The sequence below is a fragment of the Oryctolagus cuniculus genome, chromosome 1 (assembly GCF_051225735.1).
Source record: "Oryctolagus cuniculus isolate XC-2025 breed Fujian yellow rabbit chromosome 1, ASM5122573v1, whole genome shotgun sequence".
Classification (NCBI taxonomy): domain Eukaryota; kingdom Metazoa; phylum Chordata; class Mammalia; order Lagomorpha; family Leporidae; genus Oryctolagus; species Oryctolagus cuniculus.
In genome coordinates this window covers 175,103,491-175,119,981 of record NC_142867.1, presented here as the reverse complement: position 1 = coordinate 175,119,981, position 16,491 = coordinate 175,103,491, and positions in this window count along the sequence as shown.

Genomic DNA, 16,491 nt, shown 5'->3' with positions numbered 1-16,491 from the left:
AAAGCAGCTCATGTTTATACATTGGAAGAATTAGTATTGTTAAAAATCCCATAATATCCAAAATCCAAAATTCTGTGTGGATTCAACACAATCTCATACAACTTAAAATGTCATCTTCACAAAAATAGAATAAACATTCTAAAATTTGTGTGAAACCACAAATGAACAAGAAGACCTCAAGGTATTTTACATAATAAGAAGAAAAAACTGTGATCATTACTTGATTTCCAAATATTCTGCAAATCTATAGTAATCAAAACAATATGAAAACAGCATAAAACATAAACAAGTATAGACAAATGGGACAAAATAGAACCCCTAGTATTAGTTCACACATTTATAGTCAATTGATTATTTCCAAAAATATCATGAATCAAACTGGGGCAAAGATAATCTTTTCAATAAATCATGTTTGAAAAACTGAAAATCCATGTTGAGTTGAGAGGAATTAGACTCTTATCTCACAGTATATATAAAGATTAACTCAAAGTGTATTAAAGGTTTTTACTTAATCCCTAAACTACAATATGGCATGTTTCCTTAGTATTCGTCTGGACAATAATGTTGTGACTATAGCTTCAAAATTAGAAGCATCAACATTGTTGAGAAAAAATGAGACTATATTAACCTAAAATGATGCAGGATGGCAAAGCAAACAACCAATAGAGTGAAGAGACAACCTAAAGAATCGGAGAATATAATTGTAAAATAAACATTTAATAAAGGATTAATACTCAAAATATATAAGGAACTCAATTCAATATCAAAACAATCCTAACTCAATTTAAAAATGGGCAAATACTACCATAATACATCTTTTATAAAAAGATTTGTTATTTATTCAAAAGGCAAGTAGAGGGAAGAGAGGGAGGAAGGGAGGGAAGGAAGAGAGAAACTGGGAAGGAGAGGGAGAGAGAGGGAGAATCTTTCATCTGGTAATTTACTCCTCAAATGTCTGCAACAGCCAGATCTGAGCCAGCCCAAGAAATTAGCCAGGAATTGTATCCTGGCCTCCCATATGGGTGGCTGAGACCTGTGCACTCAGGCCATCTTCTACTGCCTTCTCAGGCACATTAGCAGGAAACTGGATTGAAAATGGGGTATCTGGAACTTGATCCAGCATTCTGATTTGGGATACTGGTATCACAAGCAGCAGCTTAACCTGCTGTGCCACAGAGCCCACACTCAGGACAGAGTTCTGAAAATAAGAAACACAAATGCCCAATGGTATACAGAAAGGTGTTCTACATCACTGATCGTCAGGGAAATACAAATCATAACAACAATATAACTTCCCACTTCTTGGTATATTTTATCAAAAAGTTAAAATATAGCAACTTTTGGCGGGGGTGTGGAGAAAATGGATTTTACAATTTGATTATGGGAATGTAGTAAGTTCAGCCGTTGTGGAAAAAAAGTATGTAGAATCCTCAAAAAATTAATACAGAACTACCATATGATCCAGCAATCACACTTCTGATCATTGACTCAAAGGAAGTGAAAATGCTATGTTGAAGAGATATCTGCATTTTCTTGTGTGTTGCAGCATTGTTCACAATACCCAACTTATGTATTCAACCTGTCTTTGGGTGGATAAATGGATAAAAATGTGACACACACACAATGAAATAACTTAGCCTTTGAAAAGAATTTTTGTTATTTGTCAGAACAAGGGTAAATCTGGAAGACTTTCAGTTAATTGAAATAAATCAGGCACAGAAAAACACATACGGCTTGATGTGACTTGAATTTGAAATCTAAAAAAACTAAACTCTCAGAAGCAGAGAGTACAGGCCTGGGTGATAGTGGGGCAGGAAGGCAGTGGAATGGGTGTAAGGGTAAAAAGTTATGCAGAACCGGTAGGTTCTGAGGACCTAATGCACATCATGGTGACTGTACTAAGTAATGCTGCATTGTGGATATAAAATTGGCAGAGAGTAGATACTGATGTTTGATCAAAAGAAAATGTTTACTAATTAGGTGATAGATATGTTAATTAGCTTGGTTTTGACAATTACTTTACTCTGTGTATAATGAAACATCACATTTACATATATTAAATTTTATGTGCCAATCATATATCAACAAATTGAAAAACTGTTTATTTCTCTTTATATTTTCTTCACACATCATCTTTTCATTTTATGGTTTCTTTTATTTTAATTTATTTACCTGAGAGGCACAGAGGCAGAGTGAGAGACACACAGAGAGAAAAAGTTACCATCTGTTGCTTCACTCTAACCAAATGCCTGCATGCCTGTAACAGCCTTGGGCCAGGCAGGAGCTGAAGCTGGTAGCTGGAATCTCAATCCAGGTCTCCCAAGTGGGAGGCAGGAACCCAGTCACTGCCTCTGCGAGTTTACATCAGCAGGCAGCTGGAGTCAGGAGCCAGACCAGGAGTTGACCCCAGGGACTTGGGTATGAGATGTGGGCATTTTAACTGGTGTTTTAACAGCCAGGCCACACACCTATCTATATATTCTGTTCATTAGCTCAGTCTTTCATTTTTTCATTTGTAATTTATGTTTTTATAAAAAACAAAGTGGAAAACAAATAATATTTTATTTTTTTCAAATAATTGCTTAATTATTAAAGCACATATTTATCTGAGTGATTTGAAATATGTACTGAAGTCATATTGAAGAGTATTTTTGTGATTAAGTAAAAAGGGTAACAATATTATCCCTGGGCGATAAAAACTGTCATTCCTATTCTAAATATTGTATGGTTACACTTATAAATATACCTATTTTCTGATTACTCTAAGAGTGCATCATTATTATCTCTAACAACAAAAAATCTCGATGATTTATTTCACTTGATATTACCAACACCAGCTCAAAGATCACAAATATTTTATTCATATATATTTGTCATCATATATAAGCCTTAAGCAAAAGTTACCAAAGCATGTTTGTCAAGCACATTTTGTGTGTGTGTATGTGTGTATTTATTATTTTTATTTACTTGTCACAAAGTATAGACTTAAGGTGCTGACCTGGAGAAATTCTAAATGTCAGTTTTTAAGATCATTTAAATAAATTGTGTGACCTTGAAGATGTTATACATAAATGAGATAATTAAAAAATAACACCATTTAAAACAATTGAAAGTCTAAGAAATAAAAAAGTTACAGAAAAATCATGCTTAAAATATAAAGCAAACTAAAATGTCACATGAATTAAACGATTCTATTTCACATTGCTATTGGAAATTTTCTCAAGCATCTAAAGTTATGTACATTAAAAGCCAAAGAAGGAAATGAAAATGCAACACAATCCTTAGAAGGGGTATATTAATAATTAGTTCACAAAGTATTTTTACATTTTCCACTTGAAGGGAAAATGTAATATAACTGAGGATCTGAATGTAAATATGTGATTTTTTTTTAAAAAAATAGGGGGTAGATTCTGGGGATGGGGGAACAAACATATGGGTACAAATATATTACTTTTATGAAAAGGAATTTAATATAATTGTTAAACCTGGTTAAAATCAGAGTTCCATATACATCAATGTCATAAATAAAACAAATATTGATTGAAAGAAAATCAACACTGAGAATTTTGACCATACACTGAACTAAAGGTTTTCATGGAAAGGAATCAAAGGTATTATTGGATTCTCATTGTCAAGAAGTATTTTTTAAAATATTTATTTGAAAGGCAAAGAGAGAGAGAGAGAGAGAGAGAGAGAGAGAATCTTCTATCTGTTTGTTCATTCTCCTAATGGACACAATAGCCAAATCTGAACCAGGCAGAAACCAGGAGCCAGGAACTTTATCTGGGTCACCCTGCCTCCCTCTCTGTGTGGCAGGGACCCAAATAATCAGACCATTCAATGCTGCTTTCCCAGACACACTAGTATGGAGCTGTATCTGAGGCAGAACAGCTGGGATGAAAACATATGCTCCAATAAGGGATGCTGCTAGTGGCAGCTTAGCCCATTGCACTGTAACACCAATCCCATCAAGAGGTAGTTTTGAAGGTCCTGCACTGTGGCATAGCAGGTTAGGCTGTCTCCTAAGACCCCAGCATCCCACTGGGCAACAATTATCTCTTCTCTCTGTGTGTGTGTGTGTGTGTGTGTGTGTGTGCATGTGTGTGTGTATATCCTTATCTCTCTGTAACTCTTTCAAATAAATAAATCTTTTTAAAAGGGGGTAGTCTTGAAAATTTAACATGTGCCATGTGATAAATCAATATGGACACATTACTGCATTCCTAGAAGTTACATATTTCTTTCCTAAGTTACTTTAGCCAAAGAGAAGCTAGAAACCCAGCATTCAAACAAGGTGTCTCAGATGAGTGTCATGTACCCAAGTACTTGAGCCATAACCAGCCACCTCCCATGGTGTGTATTGTAGGATGCTGCAATCTGAAGCAGAGCCAGGACTTTAGGGTACTCAAACATGAAACAAGGTTGTCCCAAAGGAAGTCTGCAAGTGAAGTCTTCACTGCTGCACCAAACTGCTGCCGTAGGATTCCCCTACAAAGATTCCAAGGAAGGAAGGAAGGAAGGGAAGAAGGGAGGGAGGGGGGAGGGAGGAGGGAGGGAAAGAAAGAAGGAAAGAAAGAAAGAAGGAAAGAAGGAAAGAAGGAAAGGAAGGAAGGAAGGAAGGAAGGAAGGCAAGCTAATGCCAAATTTCTAACTAGTTTAAATCTTTATATTGTGTGTTTAAATGTCTTAGTTTTACTTTCTGTATTTTAGTGTCTTAAGTTTATTTATTTATTTATTTTTGAAATATTTATTTGAAAGGCAGAGCTGCACAGACAGGAGGAGGGAGAGAGAAAGAGATCTTCCAACCATAGATTCACTCCCCAAGTGGCCGTATCACCAGGTCTGTGTCAGGCTGAAGCCAGGAGCCAGGAGATTCTTCTGGGTCTCCTACATGGGTGCTATCTTCGGCTGCTTTCCCAGGCACATTAATTAGCAGGGAGCTAGATTGGAAGTGGAGCAGCTTAGACTTGAACCAGTGCTCATGTTGGATGCCAGCACTGCAAGAGGAGGCTTGACCTTCTATGCCATAGTGAAAGCCCTGTATTTTAAGTTTTTGAAAAGTCTTAATGTTTCCAAAATGTAGAGGCTCCAAATGATGTTACAGCTGAAAATGACATATTCAAATACATATGCATATGCAATTTATTTTTATTTCACTGTTTAATTAATGCTTTACCCCACAAGCATATTAACAAAATATTTTATGATTTAGAACTATATATTTTATAAAGCACTTTAATTTCAAGAGTTCCTTACCCCTCTAAAATTAATCATTTTGTCTTTGATTTTTTTAATTCATTTTGGAAATTAAATTTAAAGTATTCAATATATCATATATTTTAAATAAAGGATGTTAAAATTAAAATATATTAAATATATTAAAATTTTTCAGAACTATATCTGGTTCCCTAAGATTGTTTGAGTTCAAGTAATTAGCAAACTGTCTTAAATAATATGAAGCATAATTAAAATAGCTTAATGGAAAGTAATTTTTAAGCCCTCATGTACTTCTCAGAATTACAGTAATGAAATTAGCATCTAAAGGTCATTGTAATGTCATTTTTGGAAGGCATTCATTCAAGAATGAATTATGAGTCATATTTTTTCATGTGACTAATTATAAAATTAAAATGGAATTATTTTAAACTAAGTTGATTTATGCATTCACATTCATGGTATTGCTGACATTTAATTTTTGTAAATAGATTGATTTCACAATGTCTAAGGTCCAGAAAAATTTCATACAAGGCTAAGTTATTGGAATGTAGTTGTGTATATGTATCAAAATAATAGAAATACAGACAAGTTGGTGTAAACTTCATTTTATTTTAAATTAAAATTAGCTAAAAAATCATATTTTATGTTTAAAGATAAACTAATATCCTAAAAATCAACCTAATGCACTGAAATAACATTGTGCATTCTGGACTATGAATAATTTGTGCATATTTTAAATTCTAACTGCATTGTATTTTGTACCTTTAAAAGACACTAATTAACAACCAGTAACTAACTGGCAATTAAAAAATAACATCATGTATTGTATTTGTGCAGATTAAAATAAAGTTAAGTACTATCAAAATTTATGATCTTATGAAAGTAAGCCTAGAAGTTATAAAATTGTGATAACAGGTCATTTCCCAATTAGCTGATATTAATGGATTAATAAAACATAGGATAATATCTAATATGTAAGCATCCATTATGAAATTGTTCTATCCTTCCATTTTTGAAATTGTGAAAATTTAAACATCATCCATGCTGATATCTTTCTTTTCTTTTTTCTTTTATTTAAATGTTTTAATTTATATAAGGTGAGCAAATTTCATGAATTTATACAGATTTAAGAGCATAATGGTGTTAACCTCCCTATCCTCCTTCCTGCCAAAACTCCCATTCTCCCTCCTTTTTTCTTTCTTATTTTTCCTTTCAGTTTTTACAGTGACATACTTTCAGTTTATTTCATAATCACAAGCTTAATCCTCCACTCAATAAAGAATTCAGCAAGTAGTAAGTAGAAAATCCATTGTTCCTCAAGAGTGTAGACAAGGACTGTAACCTATAATCAAATCTCAAGACATCAGTTTCACTCATATACACAGCATCTTTTGGGATTCTGTATTTCTTATTTTTCTTATTTTCTTATTTTTCCCCTTTTAGTAAATTAAAAAGTAAATATTTTATAAATGTAATAAAGGTGATAGCTGATGATGGCTGAATTTATAAAGTGAAGTTATCACAACTAAAATGGGAAATGGCAGCTATAATTACTGCATAATAAAATTTTATTGGCAAAGTCAATTATGAATGGAATAATTAGCATTCAGGGCATGTGTTTGGTGTAGTGGTTAAGAAGCAACTTGTGACACCTATGTCACAAATCAGAGTGTCCAGGTCCAAGTCCTGATTCGGCTTCCAATTCCAACTTCTTGTTGATGGATCGCTTTTTGCTAATATACACTCTTGGATCATCAGGTGATGGATCAAGTAATTGGGTCCCTGCCACCCATGTGGTGGAGCTAGATTAAGATGTGGGCTTTTGCTTTCAACCTGGACCAGCCTCAACTTTTGCAGGCTTTTTGGGAGTGAACTAAAAGATAGACAAAAGTGATCCTGAACAAGAAAAATCAAGCTGGAGTTATCACAATATCTGACTTCAAAGAATACTATGGCACTATAGTAATCAAAACAGTATGATACTGGCATAAAAACTGATACAATGAATCAGAATAGAAAGCCCAGAAATTAATCCACATGCATACAGCCAACTGATTTTTGACAGAAGTGCTCAGGCTATACAGTGGAGTAAGGATAATCTATTCAATAAATGGTGCTGGCAAAATGGATGTATGCATGTAGATAATGAAATTAGATATATAACTCATATCATACACAAATATCAGCTCAAGATGGGTCAGACATAAATTTAAGACCTGACACTATGAAGTTGCTGGAAGAAAACATGGAGGAAACACTCCAATACATTGACTTAGGGGAAGACATCTTGGACAATAATCCCAAAGCATAGGTAACAAAAGCAAAACTGCATTAGCATAGAGGCTAGGAGGAAATAGTGAAAAACAACAAAAAAGTGGTGGGCAGGAGAAAGTTCATTCTCAGGGAGGAGTTGCAGGGGAAACTGCAGTGGACATTTTTTGGAAGGAAGAGAGAAACCGTTGATCTGTGTGGATGGTGCAGAGGCACAGTAAGGAGCAGGGATACAACCAATGACCCCAGCAGCTCTGAGCTGGATAAAGTGCCAACATTGGAGAGTAAAGAGGGATCAGACTGCTGCAGCCCATGCCACTAGTGATATAACCCAAGGGAGAACCTAGCAGACTACACTGTCTTTGAGTCCAGCCCAGAGTCCAGAGCCCACTGACCCAGAGAAAAAGGAAAGGGATTGATAAAGGACTTCAATAGACAGTTCTCAAAAGAAGAAATACAAAGCACTAATAAATATATGAAAAAATGCTCAACATCACTAGCCATCAAAGAATTACAAATCGAAACTAACATGAGTTACACTTTACCCCTGTCAAAATGGCTAAAATCCAAAAAGCAGAGAGTAAAAGATGTTGGCAAGGAAAAGGATAAAGGGGAACACTTCCACACTGTTCATGGAAACGTAATTTAGAGCAGCCACTGTGGAAAACAGCTTGGAAATTTCTTCTAAAATTAAAATAGACTTTCCATAAGATCCAGCAATCCCACTACTGGGTACATACCCCAAAGTCTTGAACACAAAGAATCAAAAAGATACTTGCACAGCCATGTTTATAGCAGCACTGCCCACAATACCCAAAATCTGGAATCAACCAAAGCATCCATCATCAGATGAATGGAGTAATAAAAGGCACTATGTAAACACAATGGAATATTATTCAACTATAAAAAGAATGAAATTCTACCATTTGCAGCAGAATGGACATAAGTAGAGGACATTTTGTTAAATGAAATAAACCAAACTCACAAATACTGCATATTATCCCTTATATGTGGAGCAAAAATTTAAAAAAGGATCAAAACAAAGAAAAAGAAAGAAATGTCTCTATGTATCAGTATTGCTACAAATATGGTTTTGTACAACCTTTATATATCTTTGTCAAATCAATGGTTGAGAATGTGATACTACTGTAGATTTAAAGATCTGTGAATACTTTGAAATTTACTCTATGTGGATGAAGTGGTCATTCTTCAATCAATTATTTTTTATAGTCATAGTTTATATTTCCAGTAAGCTAGGGTCTTTTTGTTTTTTACTTGTTAAACTTCTTTTTCCATAATAAGCCTTTCTGTTGTAATGTAAATTTGAAATATATTATCTCAAAAACTAAAAAAAAATGAAGACACAGAGAAAGGAAGAAGGAAGGATGGTGAGAGAGAAAAAGGGGGAGACAGGGAGGGAGGAAGGTAATATTATGTTCTTAAAATTGTATCTACATGGCCGGCGCCACGGCTCAATAGGCTAATCCTCCACCTGCGGCGCCGGCACACCAGGTTCTAGTTCTGGTTGGGGCGCCGGATTCTGTCCCGGTTGCTCCTCTTCCAGTCCAGCTCCTGGCTCCTGGCTTCGGATCAGCGTGGTACGCTGGCCACAACGCGCCGGCCGCAGTGTGCCGGCTGCAAAGGCCATTGGAGGGTGAACCAACGGTAAAGGAAGACCTTTCTCTCTGTCTCTCTCTCTCACTGTCCACTCTGTCTGTCAAAAATAAATAAATAAAGTGTATCTACAAAGCATATTGAAACTGTTTAAAAAATGAAAATTTAAAATGAAAATTAAATATAAAAATCAATAGAGAAATATATTCACAAATATTTTAAAAGTAAATAATTAGTAACCAATATTTCTAGGGACTCAACCTTTTTTCTTTTATTTTTCCTTGCCCGAGTATATAAATTCCAAATGGTACGTAATACACAATATCTTTCCATTAGTAAAATGACCTTTTGTCATTAGGTGCTTTAAATATTTTAGAAGAGCTACCGTACACAAAGCATTTAATATATTCAAGTTACTGTTTTCCACCAAAAGTGATTTAATGATATATTAATATTGCTATACATTGTGCTCAATGATCATTTGCAATTAATACTAATAGTTTCTTAATAGTTCAAATTCATTCTATTGTTTAAAACAATTTCAAACTGATATTGAGTGTATTCCTGGTAATAATGAATTATTTGCATCACCAAAATGGTTCTATATTGAGAAAATAATGATGAAAATTATTAGAGGATGTATTAGAAGAAAGAAAAATATGCTCCAAATTGACTTAACATTTGCATGTATGGATTTTTAATTACATGATTAGACTATAAGTATTTGAGTTAAGAATACACAAATTCTTCTTGCTATTTCAATGCCCTTCAATTGTTGTGAATGTATTACTTTTACTTTTCTTTTTAAATTTATATTCTTTTCTCTGTGTGATATTATAGTTTTCTGATATTTATACAGTGACAAGCTACAATATATATCTAGTACTTTTGATATACAATTAATTTTGAAAAGTAAAATGAGTTACATTATTTTAAAAATCTGAGTAGGAAATATATGAAAATATGTTTTAGTTTTAAAAATTTCAGTGGAGAAAATGGGGTAAAATAAAATGCTACTACTTATTAACCAAATGCTATTTATCATAAGACTCCAGCAGTATGTGATTAGTTTCCTTGCTTCTAACTTTGATTCCTGAATACTTATCAACATAGCATACACAGCACATCTTTAAACATGCACATCAGTTCATGTCTTTCCTCTGGTTCCTTATTTAACTCAGAGTAAAAGCTGGATTTGTGTTATCTATAAGGTCCATTGCGATTTGCCATTCTTCTTGCCTCTTTGACTTCATTTTTGTTTCACTCCTCTTCAGTTACTCCTGTCAATACCAGCTAACAACTGCACTGTGTGTCTTTGCTTGGAAATATCTTCCACCAAATTGCTTCATGATCAACTCTTCTACTTCAAGTCTTTTCAGTGTGGCCTGTCCTGACCACTGTAATTGAATTTGCAGAGTGAGCATTTAGGCTAATGGTTGATAACTGTGTCCCATGCCACAGTACATGGGTTCAATGTCAGGCTCTAGCCTCTGACTCTAGCTTGCTCTTAATGTAGACCTGGGAGGCAGCAATGATGGCTCAAGAAAATAGATTTCTACCTAGCAGTGGAATACATAGATTTAGTTTGCTGCTCCTGGTCCCATCCCCAGCCAAGCCTCAAACACTGTGGGCATTTGAACCAGGGTATAGGGACTCTCATTCTCTTCCTACCCATCTCTCTGTCAAACATAATAGAGTGAAAATGCAAAAAAAAATCAATTTTCAAATGATCCCTCTCACATCTTAGCCCTCCAAGTGTTAATTTTTGCTATTATAGTTTTTCATCTTTCCATAGCAGTTATTACTTTCTGAAAATATTATATACTATATTTATTTATTTCTGTATTTATTTCTTTTCATCCTCTCCCTCTTCCCCTGGAATATAAGCCTCCCCAAGGATCTATGTGTACAGTGCATACCTAGAAAGAATGAATTGCATAGTAAATTCATCAAAGGTATTTTTAATAATTGAATATAGAAAGTTAAATAAATGGTAAAACCTATATTCCTTTGAGCAATACAAAAGCTATTGAATTATCATGTTTAATAGAGAATGTATCAAAAGACAATTTATAAAACTATGATTAGTGAGAAAATATCTGTTATCCAAGTTATATCACACATAGAGCTTATTTCATTAATTAAAGCTATAAATGCCTGTCATTTTCACTGTTTAGCATATAAAAGAAAACTCAAGAACAATAATTAAATCATCACATTACTTCCTGCCCATCAAGTTTCTTAGAAGGCTTCTACTCTCATACTCCTCCAAGCAATCTTCCATAGTGACAGAACTTTCCTTTTTAAATATTAAATTATTATACCCCATTGATTAAATTTCTTCAACAGTCTATCATTATAAAAACCATGTGCTTAGGCATGCCAGATACATCCTTTGCAATGGGACTTTTCTTATTTTTTTTTATTTTTATTTTTTGACAGGCAGAGTGGACAGAGAGAGAGAGAGAGAGAGAGAGAAAGGTCTTCCTTTTCCATTGGTTCATCCCCAAATGGCCACTGTGTCCAGCGCACCACACTGACACTGATACGAAGCCAGGAGCCAGGTGCTTCTCCTGGTCTCCCATGCGGATGCAGGGCCCGAGGACTTGGGCCATCCTCCACTGCACTCCCTGGCCACAGCAGAGAGTTGGCCTGGAAGAAGAGCAACCAGGACAGAATCCAGTGCCCCAACCGGGACAAGAACCGGGTGTGCCGGCACCGCAGGTGGAGGATTAGCCTATTTAGCCTGACTTTTCTTATTTTTATCATCTATCTTTTCCTGGGTGCTATGAATATATCCGAGTGAATTTTCAGGACTTCTGCTTTTGATCATGATGTGTACCTTGTTTCAGCCTCATAATCCTATCAGAAACAACTGGAAAAGACATTTCTTTGAGGTAGCCAGAGAGCTGAAGGCAGCAATGATCTGAGGGGACTGGATTTAAGAAAAAAACAATAACAACAGAATTTAGACTGAAATTTTGCAAACAAATTTCTCCTTTGTGGTATTTGTCCATTCTTGGGGCAGAGAATTGGAGAATGTCAGGTGGTCTTAGACACGTAGGTGACAAAGGCTTTTGGAAATTTCATAGAGATATACAAAGAAACAAACAAAAAATGAGATTTGACACTACCAATTACACAGTCCCTGTCAAGTTCAACATCTCAGGGAAAAGAATGTGAGAGGGAAATGAGCCCTAATCTCCATAGTTTCTCCATAAGGCTGTTATGGAACTTATAATTCTGCAAACCTAAGTAGCATCTTGCTGAAAGAGGTGATATTTAACAATAATATCACAGTAACAGAAAAAAATGGAACTCAGACATATCCAAGGAGAATCCAGTAAATGCCCCAGGCTCACATACAATCTCCCTGGACTCTACAGTGTGGAAGTCCCTTCCAAACACAGGCAGTCAGTTTAACAGAAACCCTCATCAGCATCCAGTCAGCTCAGTCTCTAGTTGGATGGAAGTGTTCTATCTCTCTGTTATTTGTCTTGGGGAAAAATAAGACAAAATGCATCAAATTCTAGATGCAAATTTTCTACAAATCAACAATCATAACTAAGACATAATGCCATTGGCACACGGTGCAATAATTGAATATATTACTTACAGATTTGAAACACATGCAATAAATACATTCAAAGGGATATGATGCCATGGAGAACTTCATCAGAAAATTGTATTACATTTTTAAAACACAAATGAAAATAATTCAATATACGTTGTAATATATGGCAACCATTTGAAAAGAGGACTTTTGAACTTGGTGTCAACAGAAGCACTTATTTTAATCATGGAGAGAAAAACACAGGAAAAAAATGAAAAGTGTATAAGAGACATGGAAAGACACTGGAAAGACCTAACATACCAAGAATTTGAGACCTAGAGAGGGACTAGAAAGGAGAGAAAAGAGAAAGGAAACAGGAAAGAGTGGCAAGGCAGTGGGGAGTACAGAAGAGAAAACAGGATCCAAGCAATATTGGAAAGAGGAAGTCCAAGAATTTTTTTTCACACATTTCACTTTCCAATTCCTATCCTGTTAAAGTCTTATTTTTGTGTATTTTCACTTGTCTTCATTATGTTTTTATTCACAACTGCTTTTGTAACAAGGCATTGTAGTTTTAGAAGTTCTTAGAACTTCTTTCCAATTGACTAAATAATTTTTAAATAAATACCTATGACACATATTTCTGTTTCATTATGTATTTCTTATGTTATTAAATTTAATGCTTCAATCTAGTAATATTTCTATCTAAGGTGGCTGAGTGGAGAAAAATAAAAAGTAAGTACTTTTTATTAAACATCAGTTGATTTAATTTGAGAAAGCAGAATGTGGCTATTTGTTAAAGAGAATCAGAGAATTCAGCAGACATGAAACACCTTAGATGCAAGAGAATGAGAGTATTTTGAACTTTTCTACATGCAGCCAAGGGCAATTTCTAATTCTCCCTTTATCCCTCTCTCTTTATCCATGATATGAACTTTTGGGTGTTCTCATTACAGACTTTCATAAAAATTATGCTTTCTGTCATTTAGGCAAAGTGAAACAATGAAATTAAGATCAATGTACTGGTTTCTTGATTCATCATCTAAAAAATCATGAAATTGTATCAATAATACCATGGCTTTGAATAGTGATGTTAGTGGCAGACTTTCAAAATGAAATGAAGACAATATGCCATTTACCTTCTTGAGATCTTTAAAGCCTTTAAGAAAACATGGTACAGTTAAGCATAGGCAAACTTTAATCCACTCTCAATGGAATTGAATCAGAGAACAGGCATAAATAGGCTTTGTCTCCTCTGTCATGCAAAAAACTACTCTTATGCTTCCCAGACCCACTGGGTCAAATGTGAAGGTAAGTATATGACATGCCTTTGGTTTGTAGACAATCCAGGCAGATACAATCAATAAAGTTGTAATGAACATGTACCCAGAAAGAAAGGGCATTTGGCACACCCTGCGTAATTGATTTTAAAACTGATTTAAAATTGTGTGATCTTTATTTTTGAATTTTAAAAACAACAAGCTATAAACAAAAGTTTTCTGTTAACACTAAAGAGTCTAATATGCAGTATATTTCTCTACCACACAAAGGATCCAATTTTTTATTTTTGATGGCATAAATTAGAAGCAGAAGCAAAATGGATTATTAATTGTCCAAAGAATAGCAGAACAAAATGAATAATGTCACAGCCTTGAGACTAGAATCATGGTTTCTCAAACAATACATAAAAATAGCTTGAACTAAAATCAATTTTACCTGGATTAGAAGGTATTACTGACAAATAATGGCCAAAAAACTTTGAAAATCAATGACATCTGCCAAGGGAGCTTATATAGGACCTACCATCTTAAGAATTTAGTTAATTTGGTACAAGATTTTTATGAAAAGGAGTGCAAGTGATTAGAAGATAATGATGAAATAATGTATGAGAAAGAAGCAGGAATTTGATAATGTTATGCCTGATTTATGACTTGTTTGCACTAGAAATAATTTACATTTTTGCTTTAAAATCAGAAAGAAATGAACACATAAAATTGTTATTATATTTTCAAATATTTTAGATGACTGTGATAATGGGTCTATCATAGTATTTCTATTTATCATTTATAATATTTCAATTTCTATCACAATATAACAATGGTGAGATTTATTAATTAATTTTACTGTAGTATATTGTTGAAAAGCATTATTTTTACATCCTGACTGTTTCTTCCACATTCAAAGTGTTCACAGTTAAGTATAGAAGCTAACAGCAAAGGGGCCGGTGCTATGGTATAGCAGGTATAACCACTGCCTGCAGTGTTGGCATCCCATATGTGCGCCAGTTCAAGTACCGGATGCTCCACTTCTAATCAAGCTTTCTGCTATGGCCTATTAAAGCAGTACAGGATGATTCAATTCCTTGGGCCCCTACACCTACATGGGAGACCTGGAAGAAGTTCCAGGTTCCTGGCTACAGATTGACCAAGCTCCTCCAGCCATTGCGGACATTTGGAGAGTGAACCAGAGGATGGAAGACCTCTCTCTCTCTCTGCCTCTCTGTAATTCTGCCTTCAAATACATAAATAAATCTTTTTAAAAAATAAATAAATAAATTTAACAGCAAAAATGTTTTAATTTTTAACAGATCTATAAAATGTACAGATGTATGGAACACTATGTGCTGTTTCATTACACACACACACACATTTATGTATTATGTAATGTTGAATCATTGTACATGTATTTATCCTTTTCATGTATTTATCCTATTCAGAATTTCTTTATACTGAAAAGATCCCCAAATCCTACATTCCAGTGTTTTCTATAAGGAAATACATAGCACATTAATATTATCCATTTTCACCCTAGTGTCAATAGAATCTAGGAAGTCCTTATTCCTATCTAGCTACAATCACATACCCCTCAACAAATCTTTCCCAATCCTTTCTCTCCACTTTCTTATGTAACCTTTAATTACAAAAATTTTGTTTTTAATTTCTCTGGTAGCATCTTTTTATAATATTTTTGTTTATTTTTTTAACTTTTATTTAATGAATATAAATTTCCAAAGTACAGCTTAGGGATTACAATGGCTTCCCCCCCCATAAGGTCCCTCCAACCCGCAATCCTCCCCTTATCCACTCCCTCTCCCCTTCCATTCACATCAAGATTCATTTTCGATTCTCTTTATATACAGAAGATCAGTTTAGCATACATTCACTAAAGATTTCAACAGTTTGCTCCCACACAGAAACATAAAGTGAAAAATACTGTTTGAGTACTAGTTATAGCATTAAATCTCAATGTACAGCACATTAAGGACAGAGATCCTACATGAGGAGTAAGTGCACAGTGACTCCTTTTGTTGACTTAACAAATTGACACTCTTGTTTATGGCATCAGTAATCACCCTAGGCTCTTGTCACGAGCTGCCAAGGCTATGGAAGTCCCCTGAATTCACCGACTCTGATCATGTTTAGACAAGGCCATGGTCAAAGTGGAAGTTCTCTCCTCCCTTCAGAGAAAGGTACCTCCTTCTTTGATGACCCATTCTTTCCACTGGGATCTCACTCGTGGAGATCTTTTATTTAGTTGTTTTTTTTTTTTTTTTCCCCAGAGTGTCTTGGCTTTCCATGCCTGAAATACTCTCATGGGCTTTTCAGCTGGATCTGCATGCCTTAAAGGCTGATTCTGAGGCCAGAGTGCTGTTTAGGACATCTGCCATTCTATGGGTCTGCTGTGTATCTCACTTCCCATGTTGGATCATTCTCTCCCTTTTTTATTCTATCAACTAGTATTTGCAGACACTATTCTTGTTTATGTGATCCCTTTGGTTCTTAGTCCTATCATTATGATCAACTGTGAACAGAAATTGATCACTGGGACTAGTGAGA